The sequence below is a fragment of the Pinus tabuliformis genome, chromosome 9 (assembly GCF_031772625.1).
Source record: "Pinus tabuliformis cultivar Carrire ecotype Pingquan chromosome 9, CPIR1, whole genome shotgun sequence".
Classification (NCBI taxonomy): domain Eukaryota; kingdom Viridiplantae; phylum Streptophyta; class Pinopsida; order Pinales; family Pinaceae; genus Pinus; species Pinus tabuliformis.
In genome coordinates, this window is record NC_142307.1 from 1,469,822,775 (window position 1) to 1,469,827,083 (window position 4,309).

Consider the following 4,309-nt stretch of genomic DNA (forward strand, 5'->3'; position numbering starts at 1 on the left):
CCACAGTACTTGACCATTGACAGATCACAGTCGCTTTTATGTTCGTCCGTCCTTCTGGGGGCAGGTGGCATGGCCTGGTTTCCCCAGCCATGTGACCTCTCGGTAACGCCAACCTTGATTTTCTCCGCCAGCTACTCCCGCCATGCTCCGACGGTCCAGATCTCTTCCGGAGATCGGAGGGCTGGAGCTCACTCAGGGTTTTTCGTTGATATTTAATCGACCATACACTGCATTGTTTCATTTGATGTCCGCGGTCTTTGCGGACGGGCTCTTTGCTGCTCCACGAGCTCGCTACCAACAGCTCTATACTGCAACCCTGTCATGACCGGAGCTGGATCCTATTCGCATCGACCTCACAGGTAATGAAGAATGTTTTTGTTCAGTTCTGTGTTTCGTTTCATGGCTGGAATATCACAACTTATCACTTATTGCGTTCTCGTTTTTTCCCTGTCAAGTTCTTGTGCAGCTGCCCTGGCTATGCTTTGGTCGACTTTCACAGTGGTTTGCTCGACAGCGGTCTCGAACCACACCAGGTAAGCTTCTCGGCATTTGAGGGTTGGTTCGTTTGAATATGGTTCAGGGTTTACAGTTGTGCATACCCTCTATGGTCTATGTAGGTCTCTGTTTCCCTTATGGTTATCTCGTTTACTTCCGAGTGATCTCGGTGAAGAACCTTACAGTCAGCTCGCTGCTTAGCTAAGGTTGACTGTGTTAACCGATTACAAATTATTTCTTACAGAGGTTCTGGGTTTTGTTGTAACCATCGAGTTTGCCTCTTTTTGAGAACTGCCGAGCCTCTATTGGCAGGCTTAAACTATTACTGTGTTTACAAGGGTTTATATCTGGCCTCCACGCGCAGATATGATTATGAATGTATATAATGGAACTGTTTCTGTTCGCATATGTATGGATATGCTCAGAGTATAAGTTTGTCTTTTAATTTTGTAAAGACTTTCCTCGACCCACAGACATTTCGCTAATGTATTGGGTATTTTCGTTTGAATGTTCATTCCTCAGGACAGAGTCTTAGAGATTATATACTATACGGGTTTTGGTCTTTTCCTTCCGCATAGTATTGTCTTGATATTACCATATTATGATGATAATCTTGCTATAGATTTATGTATTAAAATATTAAGGTTCCACCAGCTGGTTTATCATAGTTGGCGCATCATAATGTGTAAATAATATTTCCTTATCCCGTGGAGGATTACTTTGCATGCATGACCTCTGCTCCATTATACAGTTCCGTAGGCTATTAAATATGTGTCTGTGGTTAGGTTCTTTATGCACAGGCTTGCGGTTTCACAAGGTTACTTTCCCTTTGCTTGCATGCATAGGCCCGAAAAGTTATGGTTTGCTTACATATATTTACTGTTTAACGGAGTCACCCTTCTTTACTCACATGCTCAGTTCTTTGCTCAGATTGAACAAGGTTATCTGTTATTGCCAGATACAAATTCTCGTCTCAGGTTTACAGATAAATGTTCCTCTTTGTTTGCATGCACTAAAATGAATATATGCTTTCATAGTTATCGGGTTTAGCTCTAATACACAGAATCTTGTTCCTCGTTTCAGTTAATGTTTTCCGTCACTGTATTTCACAGCATGTGGAAATGTATTCGTTCTATTCGCAGAACTGGTTGTTATTACAGATTTCCCTTTGGGTTTTGTACCAAAGCATTGAGGCTTGGTGGTAATCCCTTAATATAACATAAGGGCATTGACCCATCGTCCATCGCTCTTCTGCGCAGAGTTTCTCTATTGAACACACACGATTTAGGAAACCTAGGCTATCTACCAGGGTACATTCTCTGTCCCGAGATTTCTTTTATTACAGGCAATGCCTATTCTTTCTCTCAAGGGTATAAACCCTCGTTCATTCACTGTTCCACGACACTCACAGTCTGCTGGGTATAAAGATATTATTACTTAACTGTTCAAAGTTTAACAATGTGAATAATAACTCTTTTACTAATGGCTATGGAATCGAGACTGCTATTTCGGTAGCCAGTCCTGGTGTAGGGTTCTGTATACCCGTACAGCTCTTCGATTCTACATTTCTGCACTATTATTACTGTCTGGGTATTATCACAGTTGACCCATTAACAACAGTTTACTCTTTTAGCTTTTCCAGATGCACATTATACTATTTTCACAACAGTATCTAGGAATTAAACAGTCTTACCTAAATAAATCACTGTAAATTCCCTACACAATATTTTCATAACAGGGACTACTAGTTTGGAACCGTACCTGATCACCTCTGTCAGGAATGGTTTTGCTCAAACAAAAAGTCACCTGAGCTTAAATTTCTGCTCTCCTCCCAGCCATGAGATCCATCCTTCAGACGGTGTTCTCCCCCCGAGCAATCCTGCAGGCCTCCAGCCCTCAACAGGAACAGTGCACTTCTTGTGCCAGGTTATCTGGTCCTCACCAGACTTAACCTCCCTCTTCTCCTTTACTCTTGGAGCAAGATTTGTTTTTCCTCTGTCTGTCCCAACAGCACAGAATCCCTCAGTCAGGGCTTTTCCCCCTTTTGGAGGGTAGTTCCATCAGTTATCCCAACTGATCATTTTCTTTAAGATTCACCTCTTAGAGGCTGCCAGCAATTCCAAGAAAATATTTAAATTTAAATTATTCAATCAGAATTAGTTTGCCACAGTTTTGTTTAAAACATAACAACAACTGTATTAGTCTTTTACCACAGTAACTTTCAAATTTACATAAATCTGGGGTCATTACATCTCCCCCTCCTGAGATTGGACATCGTCCCGATGTCTATCTCCTGTAAACAGGTTTGGATAAGCCTCTCTAAGGAGTTCCTCATCTTCCCAAGTGGCCTCCTCTGGTCCATAGTGCTGCCACTGCACTTTAGCTTGGGAAATAACTCGTTTCCGCAGCTGCACTTCTCTCCGGTCGAGAATGGTCAGTGGTTCGACCAGAACCTCGCCTTCCGGCTCGACCTGCAAACAGCAACGGATTTAGTTATTTTTCAGTTTATAAACAATGCTCATCCATAATAACCAGATTACTTCTTACCCGCACATTCTGCCATTGAATCACATGTTTAGGATCGTAAACGTATTGCTTTAATACGGATACGTGAAACACATTGTGAATCCTAATATGGCTTGGTAGGGCAAGTTGATAAGCGACCGGTCCTACTTTGGCCAAGATCTGGAAAGGTCCAAAGTAACGAGGTGCTAGTTTGGCACATCCGCTCCACTGCAAGGTACTCCTTCTTGGTTGGATCCTCACAAATACATGATCCCCAACCTGGAATTCCTTAAATCTTCTCTTTCGATCAGCGAAACTTTTCTGCCTGTCCTGAGCGGCTTTCAAGTTAGTACGCACCCTTTTTACTGTATTCTCCATTTCCTGTAACATATCAGGACCTATTCGCAACCTGTCCTCCGGTCCACCCCAGCTTGCGGGTGTGCGGCACTTCCGCCCATACATAACCTCAAAAGGACTCATCTGAGTTGAGGAATGGTATCCATTGTTGTATGCGAATTCGACTAAGTGGAGATAGTCCTCCCATTGAGTTGGCTTCATCATAACGCATGCTCTCAGCATGTCCTCCACAACTTGATTTACTCGTTCTGTTTGGCCATCTGTTTGGGGATGATAAGCTGTACTAAAGTTCAGCTGTGTTCCCAGTTCAGCAAACAATGTCCTCCAAAAGGTTGATGTAAACTTGACATCCCGATCGGAGATAATCACTTTCGGCAGTCCATGCAATTTGAACACATGCTGCATGAAAATATGGGCAATTTGTACAGCCTTATATGTCGATTGCACAGGTATGAAGTGTGCTGCCTTGCTCAGCTTATCCACTACCACCATAATGGAATCATTATTCTTCTTGGTTTTGGGCAGTCCCGTTATAAAATCCATGGAGATAGTCTCCCACTTCCATTCCGGAATGGGTAGAGGTTGTAACAGCCCTGCTGGGTGCATGTGTTCCGCCTTAATTTGCTGACATTCTAGACAGCGTGCTAAATACTCAGCTATCTCTTTCTTCATTTTTGGCCAGTAGTACTCTTTGCGGAGTGCGGTAACCATTTTCTGGTAGCCCGGATGTCCCGTATAATGGCTGGTATGAAATTCATCCAAGATCAGCTTCTTAATGCTGTCTTCATTGGGCACATACAGCTTATTATTAAAGCACAACATATCAGCATCATCTAGTTTGTACCCTTGCTGTAATTCCTTATCAGATTGCTGCTGTAATTGCTGTTTGATGTGCTGATAAACAGCATCTTGTTCAGCCGCTATTTTTATCTTTTCCACTAAGGTACTTTGC

General features: G+C 42.8%; 1 long non-coding RNA gene across 1 annotated transcript; it reads left to right on the forward strand.

The window, feature by feature from the left end:
• The first annotated feature begins 207 nt into the window (after positions 1 to 207).
• LOC149154153 (uncharacterized) lies at positions 208 to 814 on the forward strand. Its single transcript, XR_016263432.1, has 3 exons — positions 208 to 359; positions 456 to 533; positions 618 to 814. It is a non-coding gene; the product is annotated as an uncharacterized LOC149154153 (long non-coding RNA).
• The last annotated feature ends 3,495 nt before the right edge of the window (positions 815 to 4,309 follow it).